We start from the raw sequence: 22,820 nt of genomic DNA, 5'->3' as shown, positions 1-22,820 counted from the left end.
GAAAGGGAAAAAATTTCTAATCTACATGAAGGAAGGCAAAAAAAACTTCAAAAAAATCTTCTCTCTCTATTTCTCATCTCTTTATGCTCAGTACTTATACATCTTTCAGAATACATGATCTCATATTAAAAAGTTCATCACAGGTTCACACACAAAATCCAATCATAAATTGAAATAGAAGTTTACAACAGAGAATGTTTACATGCATATCCATTAGGAGTAGTTATCTAGCTAAACATCCATCATCTGTCTCAGCTCCACAGTTTCACTGAAGGTTTAAAACCATAACTAAGTTATTAGTGAAGTTTTGTATAAATAAACCCAGTTAATATTTTATCTTCTGTATGAGTACCTATAATAAATTTTTAGTTCCATTTTTTATGACCTTTGGTTAATTGTTTTTACAACCTCTTGGAATGTGCCCTGAGTAGAGGAAAGTCTGGTTACTTGGTTACTATCTCAGAGAAATTCACTGATGACAGTTGGGAGAGTGGCAGAGTTCTCATTGTAGTTTTGACTATCAGAAAAGGACCTAATAGCATCCCCACTATAAAAGAGCTTAATAATCACAGGTAAAATTTTTAAGAATTCTTATAGGATCATCATTAAAACTTAAGTCATCTAGCCAGGTGTGGTGGTGCACACCTTTAATTCCAGCACTTGGGAGGCAGAGGCAGGCGGATTTCTGAGTTTGAGGCCAGCCTGGTGGTCTACAGAGTGAGTTCCAGGACAGCCAGGACTACACAGAGAAACCCTGTCTCGAACCCCCCCCCCCAAAAAAAAGACTTAAGTCATCTATTTGTCTATATAACATCACTACACAACAGTACATTTTCATGGATCTACAGAGATCTTCTCCAAAGTGGTGTGCTATTATTTAGTGGTTGTTATATATGTTTAATAATAACAGGAAAAGCGTATTAATAGCAGGAATCTTTCCTAAAATGAATCTCTCACAGCCTTGCTTAATAAGGATGAACCTATTGCAGATTATATAATAATCCAAAGCAGGCCATCACAGGACAATCACCTACTAGTTATTAGCTAGTCCCATTATGGCTTCTGACAGCTTGTGGTTAAGAATGCTTGATGTCCTTGCAGAGGACTTGGTTTGGTTCCCAGAACATACATGACAATTCACAACTACTCATAACTTCAGATCCAAGGATCCTTACAAAAGAGCCTTCCTCTGACTTCCTGACCTTAGGTGCTTTTTGAAATATCACTATACTTACAGAATATTAATTCTTCCCAACATGCAGATGAAGAGTGCTTGTCGAGCACCCAGTGTCTATCCCTGTGTTCCCTTTGGGGAGAGATCCCTATTAGGGTGACCATTAATTATACATCCCCATATAAACAAGTTCATCTCTTAGAGGGTAACTTAGTTACATTCACAGGTTTGAAAAAAGACTTGAAGACATCTTTCAGCTTTCTCTTTCCTGCTTTTGGAATCTGACTTCCTTTAGATCAGGTATATTCTCATCAGGTCCCTTAGATTTAGAATCATGGAGTTAGTTTATTCAAAGACACTTTTCCAAAGGTTGTAGACTCTTAGCATGTAGATGTACATGTGACCGTAAAATTATGTCTAATCAAGCAATGAGAGGAGGTAGCTGGAGGACAAAAACAAACAAATAAACAAATAAACAAAACCAACTCACAATCACTCCATTTGTATCTATAACTTGTGTTATAGAAATATTAATATCACAAAGGTATTTTTAAATCTCTATATAACCAAGGCTTATCCTGTGCTTAGATGATAAATAAGAAATGGGATTTTACAGTATCCTTACACTCTATATTGAAAAATTATCTCTCAATGTTCCTCTGGCTTGTACCTGATCGTAGGAGCAGATTTTGTGATCAAGATCCCTACATATTTTGCCCACACCCAGAAACAGCTAAACCCCCAGGAGTTCTGTCACACTCAGGAACAGGCAATGCTCCCATCCCCATGCCAATACTAGGCCTAACTGCCCAACCCCCAGGGACCAGGGGACACAGCAACTCCCTCTCAGCCAGAGACACACATTCTTCTCCGATCTTGTACTCTAGCCCTCTCTTAACCCCATCAACACCCAGAAACAGCTTGACTCTATGGAGGTCTGACATAGTCAGGCTCAGAGAACAGGCTCTCCAGAACCCCCCCTCCCATACCCAGACACAATCTGACCCAAGGAGGCCTAACATAACTAGATTCACAGGAAGAACAGGCTCCAATCAGAAACAACAAAGCTAGTTAACACCTGAGATAACCAGATGGTAGGAGGTAAGCTCAAGAACATAAGCAACAGAACCAATTCTACTTGGCTACATCAGAACAAACTTTTACCACAGAAAGCCCTGGATACCCCAACACAACTGAAAAGCAAAATTTAGAATTAAAATTCCTTCTCATGATGATAATGGACTTTAAGAAGGACATAAATAACCCCCTTAAAGAGCTACAGGAGAACACAGGGAAACAAGGAGAAACACTTAAAGAGGAAACACATAAATCTCTTAAATAGACAAAGGAAACCCTATAAAACAAGTGAAATAACTGAACAAAACCATCGAGGATCTAAAAATGGAAATAGCAACATTAAAGAAATCACAAAGCGTTACAACCCAAGATGGAAAACTTAGGAAAGAGATCAGGAAGAGACCACAGACCCATGCATCACAAACAGAATACAAGAGCTCAAAATCATAGCCAAAAAAGATATAATTAAAGACATTGGCACAACAGTTGAACATAAAAAAAAAAGAAAGAAAGAAAGAAAGAAAAAACCTTTTAATTCAAACATCCACCAAATTCAGGACACAAGGAAAAGGCCAAACCTAAGAATAATAGATATAGAAGTGAATGAAAAGTCCAAGCTCAAAGGGTAAGTAAACATCTTCAACAAAATTATAGAAGAAAACTTCCCTAACCTACAGAAAGAGATTCCCATAGATGTATGAGAAGCTTACAGAACACAAATAGCTTGGACCAAAAAAGAAATCCCAGAAAAGAAATCAAAACACCAAATACACAGAACAAAGAAAGAATATTAAAAGTGGTAAAGGAAAAAGGTCAAGTAACATATAAACTCAGACCTATCAGAATTACACCAGACTTCTCAACAGAGACTCTAAAAGCTAGAGGATCTATGGTCGATGTCGTACAAACCCTAAGAGAACAAAAATGACAGCCCAGGCAACTATGCTCAACAAAACTCTTAATAACTATAGATAGAGAAACCAAGATATTCCATGACAAATCCAAATTTAAACAAAATTTTTCCATAAACCCAGCCATAAACAGGATCCTAGAAGGAAAACTCCAATACAAGGGAAACTACATTCAAGGAAAAGCAAGAAATTAATTTTCTCACAACAAACCCAAAAGAAAAAAACCACACAAACATAATTGTACCTTTAACAGCAAAAATAACAGGAAGCAACAATCATTGGTCCCCAGTATCTCTCAACATCAGTGGACTCAATTCCCCAATAAAAAATACGTAGGGTAACAGACTGAACACTTAAACAAGACCCAGTATTTTGCTGCATACAGAAAACATAGCTCAGTGACAAAGACAAAGACTACCTCAGAGGAAAAGGCAGGAAATATATTTCCCAAGCAAATGGTCCTGAGAAACAAGTTGGAGTAGCCATTCGTATATTCAAGCAAAAGTTATCAAAAAAGATGGGGAAGGACATGATGTACTTCCCAAGGTAAAAATCCATCAAGATGAACTCTCATTTCTGAACATCTATGTTTCAAATGCAAGGGCACCAACATTTGTAAAAGAAAATTAGTAAAGCTCAAAACACACCGTTCACCCCACACAATAGTAGTGGGAGACTTCAACACCCCACTCTCATCAATGGACAATTCATGGAAATAGAAACTAAACAGAGACACAGTGAAACTAACAAAAATTATGAACCAAATGGATTTAATAAATATCTACAGAACATTTAATCTTAAAACAAAAGAAAATTACTTTTCAGTAACTCATGGTACCTTTTCCAAAAATTTCCATATAATTGTACACAAAACAAACATAAAAAGATTTATCTAATCCCATGCATTCTGTCGGTTCACCATGGACTAAAGCTGGTTCTCAATAACAACAAAAACAACAGAATTCCCACATACACAAGAAGATAGTACATGATCATCTTTGATTACTTGGTCAGGGAAGAAATAAAGAAAGAAATTAAAGACTTTTTTTAATTTAACAAAAAAGAAAGCAGAACATACCCAGACTTATGAGACACAATGAAAGCAGTGCTAAGAAGAAAACTCATAGCTCTGAGTGCTTTCATAAAGAAGTTGGAGAGATCATACACTAGCAGCTTAACAGAATATATGAAAGCTCTAGAACAAAAAGAAGCAAATACATCCAAGGGGAGTAGGCCTCAGGAAATAATCAAACTCAGGGCTGAAATCAACTAAGCAGGAACAAAGAGAACTATACAAACAATCAACAAAACTAGGATCTGATTCTTTGACAAAATCCACAAGATAAATATATCCATACCTAAACTAACTGGAGGGCACAGAAACAGTATCCATATTAACAAAATCAGAAATGAGAAAGAAGGTAACAATAGAAACTGAAGAATTCAAAAAACCATTAGATCTTACTACAAAAGCTCATACTCAACAAAACTGTAAATCTCGATGAAATGGATGATTTTCTAGACAGATTGCACCTACCAAAGTTAAATCAGGATCAGATACACCATCTAAACAGTCCCATAACCCCTAAGGAAATAGAAAGAGTTATTAGTTAATAGAGCTCCCAGGAACTAAACCATCAACCAAAGAGTATACATGGAAGAATCCATGGCTCCATATTTACATGTAGCAGAAGATGGCCTTATCTGGCATCAATGGGAGGGGAGGCCCTTAGTCCTGTAGAGGCTTGATGCCCCAGCATAGGAGTATGGTAGAATGGTGAGGCAGAAGTGGGTAAATGGATAGCGGGGCACCCTCATAGAAGCAAAGGAGATGGAGGATAGGATTCGGGGATTGTGGAAACCAAAAAGGGGGATATAATTTGAAATGTAAACAGAATGATTAATAGAAAAAGAAAAGAAAAATCAGGCTTTGAATGAAGTCCATTCCAATTCATATAAGAACATTTATGTCCGGAAAAACCATTAGATATGTTGTACAGATTATCCTGAAAGAAAGATTGACTTAAGCCAGCTTCAGAAGCCTTGCAAACTTTTCCACAAAATCCCAAAGTTAAATGACGGTATCTCAATGTCTTAAAGTACTGAGTTTGAAGTAAACAGATATATAGTTCTTGCATGTTTACATGTATGTAAATAGTAAAGCAAGCTTGTATGTTAAATGTATTTATTTTGTAAAAATAAGAATGTCTTTTGTTAAAATGCTTTATATTTATATTTCAAGGATTAAAATTAATAAAGATTATTCAATGAAAAATACTATTTATGCAGCAGTAGCACACATCTTTAATTTGAGCACTTGAGAGGCAGAGGAAGGTGGATTCAAGTCCATCTTCTTCTACAGAATGAGTTTTAGTACATCCAATGCTATACAGAAAGAACTTGTCACAAAAAGCCATTAAAAAAAAATAAGGATGACTTTATATTCATCATTACTATTTTTATGGTGATTACTTTGTTTTTATTTATGCATACTATTTAATAGCTTAATTGCTACCTGAGAAGGTCTGTGTCTTAGGGTTTCTATTGCTGCAAAAAAAAAAAAAAAAAAAAAAAAAAAAAAAAAAAAAAACCAAGTTGGGGAGGGAAGGGTTTATTCACACTTATACTTTCAAATTGCTGTTCACCAAACAGATGTTGTCAGGATAGAAATTCAAACAAGGCAGGAACCTGAAGGCAGGAGCTGATGCAGAGGACTTGGAAGAGTGATGTATACTGGCTTGCTTCTCCTGGCTATTTCAGTCATCTTTCTTATAGAACTGAGGACCATCATCCCACAGTGGTCTGGGCCATCCTGCATGATCACTAATTTAAAAAAAAAATAATAACCTACAGCTGAATCTCATGGAGGCATTTTTTAAACTGAGGCTTCTTCCTCTCTGATGACTCTAGCTTGGGTCAAGTTGACACAAAACCAGGCAGTATAGCCTGGTAGCAATAAACCTATGTATACAAAAAGTTTTGATCTTCAGCAATAGTAATACAAAAGTACAGGGGCAGGTATCCATTCCTACATAGCTGTATGCAACTAAAATTATTATAAAGGAAGGAGATAGACATAGAGGAAAGAGTCCGAGACCAAAATTGCTGCATCAAGTAACTCTGAAGAAGACAATTTTACATACATGTTTGGAATTTCAGAATAAACACCCAAATAACAGGTTTATCATTGACATTTCCCAAATAATCCTTATATTCTAGGTGTAACCTAAATTATATACTCTTATACATATTTTGTTATTCAAACCAAATATCTCATTCTAAGACAATTTCTTGTTTCTCCCTATTATTTACACTAACTCTTCATTCTTGTATAGGTCCACATCCTCATCCCATCAAGCTGCATCCCCAGTCATCTATCACAGGCAATTTTCAATTGAAAGAAACTGGAAAATTCAACACTAAAGCATTCCAAAGGCAGTATGGGGTTGAATTTTTTCCTCCCAATTTATTATCTTTTCATTAAAATGTAGTTATGATAGTTATCCCTGGATGTCAACATGAATAAATCTGAAACTAATGAGACTAGGCAAATAACTGATTTAAATGAAATCATTTAAAGTGGGAACACCCACTTTTTATCCAGATATTTCAGGTGGTGGGACATAAACCTTTAATCTAGATCTTTTGAGATAGAAAGATCCACTTTTAATCTGGACTGTACCTTCTGCTGGGCCGAAGAGTGCTTTGACATCAGACATGGAGCTGCAGTTTTGAGTTTTCTCACCTGGCCATGATTTCGTCCAGTATTTCCTCACTATATTTCAGTTCTCCATTTTGACCGGTAATACACATTCTGTGCCATTAGATATGGTGCCTCTCCTCTCAGGGTGTCCAGGCGCTGCAGATACACAGGCTTGTGGAGGACAGGGCAGAGTGGTTCTGGACGGGTGGGGTCTGCGGTCAGCTTCTTCCCTCTGGTGCAACCAGACTCCACTGTACACTAAGCCAGAAGAGGGAAGCAGAGTCCTAGACAAGCAGGATCCTGATGTAGTTAAGAGAGAGTGCTTGCCGAGCAGGGACATAAGAGAGAAGGCCTTCTCAGAGGCTCTTAATGTTAAGGCCCTTTTACATGAAGTCCTTCCCTGACCATCTTTAATGAAGCAGCTCTATGAGACAACCCTAGCTTGTTCATTCATATTTATTTATTGTGGGTGGGTTCAACTATATACACTTGATTAGAGGAACCAAGGGTTATATAGTTTTGGAGGGAAGGACGTTAGAATATCCAGGGAGAGAAGGCCATTAACTGAAGGCTAAGGTTACTAAGATGCCTCATTAGCATTCTGGGCACTTGACTGTCATGTCTACCTGTGACCATCTAGTTGGGGGGGAGGGGTCACCTGATACATGTCCTGGGTCCTGAGGCAGGCAAGGAAACAGGTAGAGAGTTACCTCTACTCCTGCTGTGGTTTTGGGATCAGATTCTAATCTCAATTTTTGTGATTTCTAGGATTTGAGTTGCTCCATCTCACCAGTTCCATGACAATCCCTCTGGTTGTACGGCCCCGACAACTGAATGTTTTTCATATGTGATTTGCTTTTTGTTCTCATTTAATTTCTTTACTTTTCAAATGTTATCCCCTTTCCCAGATTGCCCTCTGAAAACTCCTTATCCCATCCTCCCTCCCCGTGTTTCTATGAAGGTGCTTCCCCACTCACCCACCCACTCCCTCCTTTGCGCCCAGGCATTCCCTTATAAAGGGGCATCCAGCCTTCCCAGAACCAAAGGCCTCTCCTCCCATTGATGTCAGACAAGGTCATTCTCTGCTACATATGCGGCTGGAGCCATGGGTCACTCCATATGTACTCTTTGGTTAGTGGTTTAGTCCCTGGAAGCTCTGGGATATCTGGTTATGTGATATGGTTGTTCTTCCTATGGGGTTGCAAATCCCTTCAGCTCCTTCAGTCCTTTCTCTAACTTCTCCATTGGGGACCCCGTGCTCAGTCCAATGGTTGGCTGTGAGCATCTGCATTGTATTTGTCAGGCTCTGACAGAACTTCTCAGGATGCAGCTATATCAGGTTCCTGTCAGCAAGCACTTATTGTCATCCACAATAGTGTCTGAGTTCGGAGCCTATATATGGGATGGATCCCCAGGTAGGGCAGTGTCTGAATGGATTTTCTTTCAGTCTCTGCTCCACACATTGTCTCCATAATTCCTCCTGTGAGTATTTTGTTCCCCTTTCTAAGAAGTTCTGAAGCATCCACACTTTGTTCTTCTTTCTTCTTGGGCTTCATGTTGTCTGTGAATTGCTCTCTATCTCTTAACCAGTAGTAGTTTTCTGTAATGGTCTCCATCTGCTACAAAGAGAAACTTTTTTGAAAAGGGGTGAAAGTTACACCTATAATCCAAAGATGACTGAGTGACCGTGGGTCTGGAGCTAAGTCAGCCAAAGGAGACTGGGGAATGAGAAGTGCCCTTTCTTCATACCTAGTTGCTAGAGTTCCAGTGGTATTTTGATGCATTTTTGGTCTCTAAACTCTAATTTTTTTAAATTCTATATTCAAAGAAGGAGGGTGCTAAGCTTTAAGGGAGAATTGGAATTTTGTGGGAGCCAATCTGTTTGATCAACACAAATCTATAGTGTGTTGAAGAAAGACAGTTATAAAACTCATATTATTCCCATCCATGAACTGAGAGGAGTCACTGTCACCTCAACCGTTTCTATTCAGCTTATAATATCTTTTAACTCACACTTGTCTTTGATAATGTTTTGACAAAAAAAATACATGAATGCAATTTCTATTGCAGCCTTTCTATTGAGAATAAAAGGTATTTTCAGTGTTCCTTCAACTCTGGCTATTTCTGTTCTTGCTCTACACATTTCTATGACTATAACTGCATGTAAGCACACACAAATAAAAGACTGGATAAGAGCTTTTGCCCCCAACAATGTTATACATTGAATCGAATATGAGTTAAGAAGAGATAACTGAATGAAAAGACACACATGTTGTCTATTCCCTTCACTTCACCCTCTCGGCTACAATCTTTGATGCACACAAATGTAGTCTAGGGCTGAATTTTAGTTTTTAACAAAGAGAGAAAGAAATAGAAGCTGTAAAACAAATTAGGGAAGTAGAAAGTAAAGATTTGCAATATACAGCCATTAAAAAAAAAAAAAGAGTGAGCAACGCCCCTTACTACATTTAACATCTGAATGCTTAGCCTAAATTATTGAGAATAGACTTTAATGCTTAATGTATAATTATAATCCTATCAATATACTATAAAGAAATAAAAGAATCTTTGCAAATGTAAATCAATACAGTATTTTCATTAATCTGGAGAATTTGATTATATTTCAAGTCCTTAATTTTGAAAATGAAATAATAGAAATAAAATTATTGTTAGAACATAGGAGAACTGCAGAGGCAGAACTTTCCAGACAATAAAGAAGAGGCTAGGATAGATGACTTTCTATCAATATATTTTAAACCCCAAAAATGTTTAAGTATAGATTGTTAATAAGCTGAATTAAATTGAATAAATCTTAAAAGAAATATTTTAAGAGATGTTAGATAATTCTATGTAATGGAATATTGATCTACTTTCTTTCAGAGACTAATTAAATAATTTAACGTTTCAAGAAGTAGAAACTGAGTTTCTGGTTGATGCCCATCATGATTTTCAAGACTTTTAAGTAAAGGTAATTCTCATGGCATAGTGTAGATTTCTAAGAACAGCTGGCAAGAAATATCTCCTTCCTGTTAAAGATATTAACCTTCTCTAAGAACTAGTCACATCTTCACTGCATGTCAAGACAGGCATATACCCAGTCACAGCTCATTAAATTCCATTGTGGTAGATTATTTGCAATTGTGTGTGTGTGTGTGTGTGTGTGTGTGTGTGTGTGTGTGTGTGTGTGTGTTCAAGATTTCACACCCCTTTGCAGTTTGACTGAGCTTATACTATTTTGTGACTTAATTGGGTGACTAAATATGAATCAAACAGTGTGGCTTTGTGGCCATCATTCTAACCTTTTCCTGCCATCATGAACAGATGACGGGAAGCTATCCTAATGTAGCCATTCAGCCCAGTTCCAGAAGCAAAGAGGATTTAGGCCACAGAATCCCAGAGTTGTAATCATACAGTAACTGCATCTCCAAGAGCACATCCAGCTACCCTGCCATGGGGCAGACCATTTTCTTTGAGGCTAGACTAAACAGTTGATCCATAGAATTACCAGCAGATGGGTCATTATCATCTCATAGTCATTAAATTTGATTCTGGATTGCTAAATATTAAGAGAAATCTGATAGTCTCTACCAAAATTAAAATACAACATGAACTAAACCTTAGATATTTTATTATCAAATGATCATGTTATTTCATGCATAAGTGGTTCCATCCATTAAATACAATTATAGTCATGTAGTTAGAGCATGTTAAATCAGCTGCTTGTGTCTAAAGGCTATGCTGATGAATCCAAATCCAAGTATCAAATCTAGTTCCACAATGACTTATTTTCCTCAAAGAAGACAAACAAATGTCACCTACTTGATTTTATTATTTCAGCAGGATATAACCCCACTAAGAAATATCCAACATCATGTTTTTAAAAATTATTAGAAGAATACAATTCTTTTTACTTTGGTTATCCATAAATGTGGCTACTGCTTCTGAACGTGTCTGAAATATATAGAAAGAAAGGAAAACAAATTATATAAATGTAGAAAAATCTACAAAATATAAATCATGAGTCATTAGACAAATATATTTAATATTTTTCAAACTCATGTCTTAAGTAACATAGTTAAATAAAATAACAAATGCATGGGCATTTTAAAAGAAAAATAGAATTTGCCTTTTAAGATTCTATAATAATTTTTAAATTACTTAATTTTATAGGTCACAATCCAAGCCAGAGTCATAGAAGTATGGAAATGATTTCAGTAAAGCATCAGAATATATGAATGATAATATATTATTCTAATAAAAGTTACCCATTATGTTAAATTAGGTATATACTAGAAGTTGTGCTAGTTTATTTACATGTATCTAGCTTACCACAACAATATCTGAAAACACTGACCATTATGGTATGTATAGCACTTAGAAGTAGCAATCACAGTATAGTTATGTCGTATACATAGTCGAAGTAGACAGGGGATATATTTTTCCTCTAATTAACAATGCGAAGCAAATATAATAATTATCTAACATTATGATTCAAGTAATATTTTCTGTATAAAGTCAACCTACCAAATATTTCCAAAACTGATTTCATATGTGGTACAAGATCCTGTTAGTCAAACCTCTGAAATTTTAGAGCTTATTCAATGTGTCATGAATCTAAAAGTTACACATCCATTTCCCACTTAAAATTTTGGATTAGTTATCAACCCAAGGATCTTTTCAAGGTTGCCACTATTGAGGAAAGCCTGCAACTGGCATAAGACAGAATATAGTGGAATCTTATTTTCTCTCAATGCATACTTCATGTGTGTACCATAGTGGTGAATGTATCATAATAAACTCTAAACTTCAAATTTCATGTACACTTTATGTATGTGCCTGACCTCTGATGTGTCTGTTTCTTTCTTCTTCAAAGAATGTAGCTAATCCTGATGCAAAGTCTTTTTCTAAGCATTAACAGATGATCCATCAGATAAACCAAGTTAGTACCCTTCTCCAAGTGAGACAACCAGGCAAGTTTTCTCTGAAAAGTGAGCAAATTTACTTCTAAAACACTCACTAATCAAACAGCTACTAATTTGCTCATTGTTAATTCAGCAAGGTAAGTTATGCTCTTTTGGCTTGAAATAGTTAATGATTCTGCTAATTGCCTAATTTGCTCCTGGGAAACACTCTTGAATTAAGAATAAGCTCACTGAATACAAGATGATGCACACCAGATGTCTTGAATCCTCACTAAAATCTCCCAAGAATCTGAAGAAGAGCAATTTCTTCTATATAAACTAGGTTAGTGGAAATGAAGGGAAAATGAAATAATCCAACTAGTTGACTATCGAGCCACACAATATAATTACTGCTGCATTCTAGGGCTTTCAAATATAGAAGATTCCTAAAGTAAATACTTTTAAACTGAAAATTCTGAAAAAGAGTCCATTTTATTTAAAATTTAATAAATGGAAATATTTTGAATGTGAATTGTAAATTTTCTTTACCTAATAAGGATTTTATTAATAAGTTGTAATTGTCAAAAGCTACCCCAAGACATCTTAATACAAGTCAATAACTGATATACACAATTATCATGGGTGAGTCTAGCACCCAATACTATGTATTGGTTAGTCTTTTGTCAACTCGACACAGATAGAGTCATGTGGGAAGGAAGAATACCAATTGAGAAACTATCTCCATCTGATTTGACAAAGTCAAAACTGTGTGGCATTTTTTGATGATTGAATGGTTACAATTACAGTTAGGGTTAAAGGTTAGGGTTACTGGGAGGGACGAGTCCACTTTAGGTGGTTGTAATGGGTTATATAAGAAAAGTAATTGAATAAACCATAAACAGGAAATGGGCATGCAGTACTACTCCATGGCCTTTGCTTCAGGTCCTGCTTTGAATTCCTGACATGTCTTTTCTTCACAATGCACTACAGGTATAAGCTGAAATGTATCTTTCATCCTCAGGTTTCTTTTGGTCATATTGTTTATCATAGCATCACTCTGACATTTCTGGCTGTGTTGTGGAGAAGCTGGTGAAAGTGCTTTGAACTTTGGGCTGTAAATGCTAATGAGTGTTCAAAGCTTAATTGACAGTGGTGAAAGCAGAGAAGGCAAAAGTGCAGAGAGAAATATAGATGATAGATGCCTGACTTGTGATGTTTCAGAAAGAAATCAAAGAATGCCCCAAAGACTTCATCTTGGCCATTGGTGATTTTTTATGATAATATTTTATTATTATTTTATTTATTATTTATATCATAACTGTAGTTTTCCCTCCATCTTCTCCTCCAAATCCCTCCCTTACCTCATCTCCCCTGCCTTCACTTCTCTTCCATTTCTCTTCAGAAAATAGCCTGCCTCAATGGACACCAAGTAGTCATAAGCATATCAAGTTATAGTAAGATTAGAAACCTTCATTTCTACTAAGGCTAGAAGAGGCTGTCCAGTAGGATAAAAGGGTCTCAAAGGCAGGCAACAGAATCAGAGACAGCACCTGTTTCAACTGTTAGGAACCCCACAAAGAGATCAAGCTACAACTGTAACATATATGTGAAGAGCCTAGAATAGTTCCATGCAGGATCACTGCTTGGAGTTTAAGTCTTTGTGGGCCCCTGTGAGCTCTTGTTAGTTGATTTTATGGTTTTCCTTGTGGTGTCCTTGATCCCCCTGGCTTCTACAGTGCTCTCTCCCCTTTTTCCCCAGGATTCCCCAAGCTCTGCCTAATCCTTGCCTGTGGATCTTTGCATCTGATTTTATCAGTGACTGGGTGAAGCATATTTGATGACAATTGGAATAAACACAAATCTTTGAGTACAACAAAATATCATTTGCAATCATTTAATTGACTTATTTATTTATGTATTTATTTATGTATTTGACATTCATGTTTGTTTCTACTGTGGGCATCTGGGCTGTTCAGCCTCTGATTTCTAGCACTGAGGGCAGTGTCAGGGAAGGCCTCCCTTTCATGGTATGGTTCATAAGTTGAAGCAGGCATTAGTTGTCCACTACCAGCTAATCTTGTAGGTAAGGCAAATTGTGGGTTAAAGGTTGTAGATCTGGGTTTGTATCTCAGTACCTCCATGGGAAGTCTTTCTTGCCTAGTTACTGGAGATGGCCCATTCAAGTTATATATTCTCCCTTTGCTAGGCATTTTAGCTAGATTCACACTTATTCGTTCCTAGGAGTTTCTATAACCCTGTTTCTAGCTCATTCCAGAGATGTCTCCCAATTCAAGTTGTCTCTCTAAGTATTCTCTACTTCTATCCTCTCTACACCTGACCCCTTGTATTCCCATTCCCACTCCATTTCTTTCCAGTCCCCTTTCTCATCTAACTCATTGTCTATTCTGTTTCCCCTTCTCAGTGGGATTGACATATCACCACCTGTACTCTCATTGTTACTTAGTTTCTGTAGCAGGTGTATCCTTTAAAGCAATCTCATTAAAATCAGGGATAAGACAATGCAGTCGACTTTCTCCAAACCTATTTAATATAGCATTTAAAGTTTTACCTAAAGCAATAAGACAATTAAAGGATATCAAGGAGATACAGTTTGGAAAGGATGAGGTCAAACTACCACTGCTTGCAGATGATATGATAGTATACATAGTGATTCCAATAAGTCTACCAAAGGAATCCTAGAGCTGATAAACATGCTCAACAAAGTGTCGAGATACAAAATTAACTGAAAAAAAATTAGTTACCCTCTTATAGACAAATGATAAATAGATTGAGGAAGGATTCAGTGGAACAACATACTTCACAATAGCCACAAATAAAATAAAATATCTTGGTGTAGTTCTAACCAACCAAGTGAAAAGAACTGTATAGCAAGAATGTCAAGTCTCTGAACAATGAAATTAAAAATGATATCATGACAAATCCCTTCTGATCTGTTGCAGCACCAGGTCACCTAGGTCGCAGAGTGGGCAGACACCCCCACGGTCCCTAGAGGACTTCCCACACGATCTTAGGATCACTGGTGAGTGGAACACAACATCTGCTCCAATCCAAATGTGCACGGGACCTGAGACAGCACTAGGGCAGTAGAGAACATACCTGACCAGGGGCACAAGCCCCTTCCAGTCTACACCAGCACCAGGTCACCTAGGGCGCGGATTTGGTGGACACCCCCATGGTCCCTAGAGGACTGCACAAGAGATCTTAGGATCACTAGTGAGTGGAACACAACAGCTGCTCCAATCCAATAGGGACAGGCCTGTGACAGCAGGAACAAGGACACCAGAGCCTTTCCTGACCAGAGGCTCAGGTNCCTTTTAATCAGTTCAGGTTTACCTTGGTTTCAAACAGACCAGACAAATCCACAGTCCTCTAAGGAGACACCACTTCCATGCACTGTAACATGTCCAGGATCTTAGGACAACAGGATACCAGGATAACAGGAGCTGGGTCACACTAGTATTTGAGTGTCTCAGAGGAGTTTGACTGCCAAGAACTCAGACACACCCAGAATCTCAGATTCACAGGAGCCCACAATCAAAGAATCACAGAGAAATCTGAACTCAGAGAAGTCCTGAATCAACTGGGATTATACGAAGGACAGGCTCCAATCAGATATATTGAGGGCAGCAAGCACTTGAGATAATCAGAAGGCAGGAGACAAGTATAAGAACAGAAGCAAGAGAAACCAAGGTGGAAAACGTGGATCAAATGGACAAATTTCTAGACAGATACCAGATAGCAAAGTTAAATCAGGATCAGATTAATGACCCAAACAGTCCTATATCACCTAAAAAAATAGAAGCTCTCATTAATAGTCTCCCAACCAAAAAAAGCCCAGGACCAGATGGGCTTAGTGCAGAGTTATATCAGACCTTCAAAGAAGACCTAATTCCAGTTCTTCTCAAACTATTCCACAAAATAGAAACAGAAGATACTCTACCCAATTCATTCTATGAAGCCACAATTACTCTGATACCTAAACCACATAAAGACAAACAAACTCAAAGACAAAAACCACATGATCATCTCATTAGATGCTGAGTAAGCATTTGATAAAATCCAACACCCATTCATGATAAAAGTCATAGAAAGAGCAAAAATTCAAGTCCATTCATAAACATAATAAAAGCAATCTACAGAAAACCAGTAGCCAACATTAAAGTAAATGGAAAGAAGCTGGAAGCAATCCCACTAAAATCAGGGACTAGACAAGGCTGCCCACTCTCTCCCTACCTATTCAATATAGTACTTGAAGTCTTAGCCAGAGCAATTAGACAACAAAAGGAGATCAAGAGGATACAAATTGGAAAGGAAGAAGTCAAAATATCACTATTTGCAGATGATATGATAGTATACATAAGAGACCCTAAAAATTCCACCAGAGAACTCCAAAACATGATAAACAGCTTCAGTGCAGTAGCTGGATGTAAAGTTTACTTAAACAAATCAATGGCCTTTCTCTACACAAAGGATAAACAGGATGAGAAAGAAATTAGGGAAACAACACCCTTCACAATAGTCACAAATAATATAAAATACCTTGGTGTGACTCTAACTAAGGAAGTGAAAGTTCTGTATGATAAGGACTTCAATTCTCTGAAGAAAGAAATCAAAGAAGATCTCAGAAGATGGAAAGATCTCCTATGCTCATGGATTGGCAGGATCAACATTGAGAAAATGGCTATCTTGCCAAAAGCAATCTACAGATTCAATACAATCCCTATCAAAATTTCAATTCAATTCTTCAATGAGTTAGAAAGGGCAACTTGCAAATTCATCTGGAATAACAAAAAACCTAGGATAGCAAAAACTCTTCTCAATGATAAAAGAATCTCTGGGGGAATCACTATACCTGACCTAAAACTATACTACAGAGCAATTGTGATAAAAACTGAATGGTACTGGTATAGCAACAGACTGCTAGACCAATGAATAGAATAGAAGACCCAGAAATGAACCCACACACCTATGGTCACTTGATCTTTGACAAGGGAGTTAAACCATCCAGTGGAAAAAAAGACAGCATTTTCAACAGATGGTGCTGGCACAACTGGCTCTTATCATGTAGAAGAATGAGAACTGATTCAAACTTATCTCTTTGTACTAAGGTCACGTCTAAGTGGATCAAGGAACTCCACATAAAACCAGAGACACTGAAAGTTATAGAGGAGAAAGTGGGGAAAAGCCTCGAAGATATGGGCACAGGGGGAAAATTCCTGAATAGAACTGTAAGGCTTGTGCTGTAAGATCGAGAATTGACAAATGAGACCTCATAAAACTGCAAAGTTTCTGTAAGGCAAAAGACATTGTCAATAAGACAAAAAGGCCACCAACAGATTGGGAAAGGATCTTTACCAATCCTAAATCTGATAGAGAACTAATATCCATTATATATAAAGAACTCAAGAAGACGGACTCCCAAAACCAAATAACCCTATTAAAAAATGGGGCACAGAACTAAACAAAGAATTCTCAACTGAGGAATCAAATGGCTGAGAAATACCTCAAAAAATGTTCAACATCCTTAATCATCAGGGAAATGCAAATCAAAACAATCTTGAGATTCCACCTCACACCAGTCAGAATGGCTAAGATCAAAAATTCAGGTGACAGCAGATGCTGGTGAGGATGTGGAGAAAGAGGAACACTCCTCCATTAATGGTGGGACTGCAAGCTTGTAAAACCACCCTGGAAATCAGTCTGGCAGTTCCTCAGAAAATTGGACATAGTACTACCGGAGGATCCGGCAATTCCTCTCCTGGGCATATAACCAGAAGATGTTCTAACTGGTAATAAGAACACATACTCCACTATGTTCATAGCAGCCTTATTTATAATAGCCAGAAGCTGGAAAGAACCACGATGTCCCTCAANAGAGGAATGCATACAGAAAATGTGGTACATTTACACAATGGAATACTCATCAGCTATTAAAAACAAAGAATTTATGAAATTCCTCAGCAAATGGATGGATCTGGAGGGTATCATCCTGAGTGAGGTAACCCAATCACAAAAGAACTCACATAATATGCACTCACTGATAAGTGGATATTAGCCCTGAAACCTAGAATACCCAAGATACAATTTGTAAAACACATGAAACTCAAGAAAAAGGAGTACCAAAATGTGGACACTCTTCCCCTTCTTAGAATTGGGAACAAAACTCCCATGGAAGGGGTTACAGAGACAAAGTTTGGAGCTGAGATGAAAGGATGGACCATCCAAAAACTGCCCCAACCAGGGGTCCATCCCGTAATCAGCCACCAAGCACAGACACTATTGCATACACCAGCAAGATTTTGCTGAAAGGACCCTGATATAGCGGCCTCTTGTGAGGCTATGCCAGTGCCTGGCAAACACAGAAGCGGATGCTCAGAGTCAGCTATTGGATGGAATACAGGGCCCCCAATAGAGGAACTAGAGAAAGAACCCAAGGAGCAGAAGGGGTCTGCAACCCTATAGTTGGAACCACAATATGAATTAACCAGTACCCCCAGAGCTCATGTCTCTAGATGCATATGTAGCAGAAGATGGCCTAGTCAGCCATCATTGGGAAGAGAGGACCTTGGTCTTGCAAACTTTATATGCCCCAGTACAGGGGAACGCCAGGGCCAAGAAGGGGGAGTGGGTGGGTAGGGGAGTGGGGGGCAGGAGGGTATAGGGAACTTTGGGGATAGCATTTAAAATGTAAATGAAGTAAATACCTAATAAAAATTGGAAAGAAAAATAAAAATGATATCATAAGATGGAAAGATCTCCCATTTGCATGGATCATTTCAATTAACACAGTAAAAATGATCATGTTACTAAAAGCAATTTAAAGATTTAGTGCAATTCCCATAAAACTTGCAACACAATTCTTTAAGGACTTTCAAACAACAATATTCAGTTCCATATAGAAAAAGAAAAGGTCCAAGATAGTTACATCAGTCCTGTATAAAAAAAGAACTTCGGAAGGTATATCCATCCCTGATATCAAAAATGTACTTTGGAGTAATACTAATAAAAAACACATGGTGTTCACGTAAAAACAGATAGGTTAAGCTATACAATCATGTTGAAGAACCAAAACTAAATCTACATATCTATGGACACCCAATTTTAGATAAAATAGCCAAAGTTATACAATTGAAAGAAGAAAGCATCTTCAATAAATGGTGCTCATCTAACTGGATGTCTGCACGTAGAAGAATGCGAACAGATCAGTACTTATCACCCTGCACAAAACTGAGGTCAAGGTGTATCAAGATCTCAACACAGAACCAGAAACAGTGAACTTGATAGGAAAGACAATGGGGAATATTCTTGAATACATTGACATAGAAGACTTCCTGAATAGAACATCAATCATCCAGGTAAAATGATCAACAACTAATAAATGGGGCACATGAAAGTAAAAATCTGTACAGGAAACAAAACCATTGAAAGAACAAAATGGCAGCTGACAGAGTGGAAAAGCATCATCTCCAACCCCACATCTGGCAGAAGAATGATATCCAAAATGTATAAAGAACTCAAGAATATAGACATCAATAAACCAAATAATTCAATTAAAAATGGGGTAGAGAGCTAAACAAAAAATTCTCAACAGAGGAATCTCAAACCACCAGGAAGCAATTATAGAAACGGTTAACATCCTTAGCCCTCTGGGAAATGCAAACCCATCTTACACGTACCGGAAAGGCTAAGATCACAGACACACATGACAGCTCATGCTGGTGAGGATGTTGAGTGTTACTTTTGAAAGAAGCATATTTGGCTTCTGGTCAATTGGGGCTGAAGAATGGCCTGTGGTTATTAAGAGACCAAACCACTGCAATGAAGTCTTTGCTTTACTGAGACAATTGGTGCATTTAGCTGTGTGAAACATCAGCTGTGATTAAGAGAAGTTTCATTGAGGGAGTGTCTCCTCTGGGTTAGCGCATGGTGACTCTGGTCCAGAAGGAGCTAATACTGCTTCTCAAGGTGGCAGTCCAATTAGATAATATATCAGAGACTCTCACATGATGCTGGCTTTATCAGCAAAATAAACCATTTAATTGAAAAAAATTATGAAAACAAGCTAAGACTTGCCACTGGGATGACATTGGTGAGTTATCAGTTGCAGGGGAAAGCCTAGGATTGAATGGGTCATGAAGAAAAGCTGATATTTGGCAGGACTGTGGTTCCCTGAAGAGGGTAACAGGCTTCTGGTGACAGTGCAGCCTCAATGATATGGGGATACCAGCATGCTGGAGGTACCCAGACTGTGGGATGTCTGCTAAAAATAGTGGCAGATATCGAGTGATTTGACCTGTGTCTATAAGATAAATTCTGTGTGAGTGCTATGGAGTACAGAGTTAGGGAAGTAAGGATAACCTGGAATTTTGGCTTTCTAATTTTACCAGAAAAGCAGGAGCTGAAGTCCAAAAGAGGCCACGAGAAAGGGGTCCATCTCAATGGCTTTCAAATCTAAATAAAATGTAGTTATAGTCTACACTAAAAAGACATTTGGAGAATGGGTGTTAATGGTTAGCACCAACAGTATTATCAAAATATCAATTCATCACTAGCTTTTTTTTCCATGATTGATATTGCAAATCTATATGTAGGAACTACAAAACCTTAATTCTAAATTTACTTCTTCATGATTTGGAAGACAAAAATTATAACTTTGGGGGGATGATATCTACAAATTTAATTACATCCTAACTCAAAACATAAGATGTTTTGTTTACTTTTATTCCTTGTTTTAATTTGTTTATATAAATTTTGACCATGTAATTCAGAAATTTACATTGAAAAATAGTAATTATGTCAGGCTAAGACAGGGAGTCCATAATGAACTACTCTAAGCTAAGATTAAACAATGATAACAAGATACCAATTATCTAGCACAGACACACCCAAGTGAGAAAATCTAAAATCTTGTAAACAATGGAACATATTTTAATCTTAACATGGGTGGAGACATACAAAATTAAAATCAAAATTCTATTATTTAAAAACTCAGCAAGTAGATACAATTAAAAATAAGAATTATACCATTATGTTTCCTTAAGAAAATAAATCTCTTTTGCTGTGTTGATAAGAATATTTTTAAAAATGCAGAAATCACAATTTTAATATGTATTAAATTTGACAGTATCTATTAATATCCACAAATTAGTGCTTCAATATTTCACATATATATCATAGTTACTGTGGGTTGTTTTCATAACAAATGAATAACAAATAAATAATTTTCCAACAGAATAAATAATTAAATTGTGATATATTGTCACATTGGAAGTAGAACATTCAAACAAAGTAAAGTAGCAACATAAAGGTGAAAATGGAAATCATAAACATCATAAACAAGAAATCATGAATGAATTTTACATATAAACATATAATTGAGAACAAAAATGTTAGCTACATATATTCAGCAAAATAAGGATGTTGAATATTTTTTTGCCTTTCTCAACCATTTAAGATTCCTCTTTTAGAATTATCTGCTTAAATCTATATTGTATTTTTAAATAAGGTTATTTGGTTTTTGATATCTAATTTTTTGAGTTCTTTATATAGTTTGGATATGAGTCCTTTATCGGATATATAGTTGGTAAAAATCTTTTCTAATTCCTTCAGTTGCTGCTTTGTCTAAAAACAGTGTTCTTTGCCATGCAGAAACTTCTCAGTTTCCTGAGATCCTATGTATTAACTTCTGATCTTAGTGCCTGTGCCAGTGGTATTCTACTCGAGTTTTTTTTCCATTGCCAATGAGTGCAAGATTGTTGCTTTCTTTTTCTTCAGTCAGGTTCAGTGTATCTCCTTTTCTATTGCTGCTCCATTTTTATTTGTGCCTTGTGCAGATTCAGAAGTATTGATTTGGCATTGTTCAATATGCAGAAATCCAGTTTGACCAACAGCATTTTTTGAAGATACTATCTATTTTACAGAGTATATTTCTGGCTTCTTTACTATAAATTAGGTACTGACAAGTATGTGGATTTGATCTGGATCTTAAATCCAGTTCCATTGATCAGCATTTCTCTTTTTGTGCCAATACCATGCCTTTTATATTACTATAGCTCTGAAATATATTTTGAGGTCAGAGATGGTGATACCTTCAGGAGTTCGCTTTTATTTAGTACAGTTTTAGCCATTATGTGCTTTTTGTTGTTGTTGTTTTGAAAAAACATTTTTATTAAGAAATACTACTACCATATACAATTTTCCAGAGAGTAGTAAAGCAACATAACAATCAGCTTGATCAAATACGAACATGTTTAGATGTATGCTTATGATCACAGAATTTTTTTTATATTTTGATATTTTTATTTCCCTTTATTTTTGACATTTTTTTATTTTATTTTTATTATTTTCTTTATTTACATTTCAAATGCTATCCTGGAAGTTCCCCATACCCTTCTCCTGCCCCTTCTCCCCTACCCACCCACTCCCACTTCTTGGCCCTGGCATTCCCCTGTGCTGGGTCATATAAAGTTTACAAGACCAAGGGGCCTCTCTTCCCAATGATGGCCAATTAGGCCATCTTCTGCTACATATGTAGCTAGAGACATGAGCTCAGGGGGTACTGGTTACTTCATATTGTTGTTCCAGCTACAGGGTTGCATCCCCCTTCAGCTCCTTGGGTACTTTCTCTAGCTCCTCCATTGGGAACCCTGTGTTCCATCCAATAGCTGACTGTGAGCATCCACTTCTGTGTTTGCCAGGCACTGGCATAGCCTCACAAGAGGCCACTATATCAGGGTCCCTTCAGCAGAATCTTGCTGGCATGTGCATTATTATCTGGGTTTGGTGGCTGATGATGGGATGGATCCCCAGATGGGGTTGTCTCTGGATAGTCAATCCTTTCATCTTAGGTCTAAATTTTGTCTCTGTAATTATATCCTTTCATGGGTATTTTGTTCCTTATTCTAAGGAGGAATGAAGTATCCACATGATGGTCTTCCTTCTTGGTTTTCTTGTGTTTTGCAAAATATATCTTGGGTATTCTAAGTTTCTGGGCTAATATCCGCTTATCAGTGAGTGCATATCTAGTGACTTCT

This window comes from Mus pahari, chromosome 18 (genome assembly GCF_900095145.1).
Source record: "Mus pahari chromosome 18, PAHARI_EIJ_v1.1, whole genome shotgun sequence".
Lineage (NCBI taxonomy): Eukaryota > Metazoa > Chordata > Mammalia > Rodentia > Muridae > Mus > Mus pahari.
The sequence above is the reverse complement of the archived record's forward strand: the minus strand, read 5'-3'. Positions refer to the sequence as shown.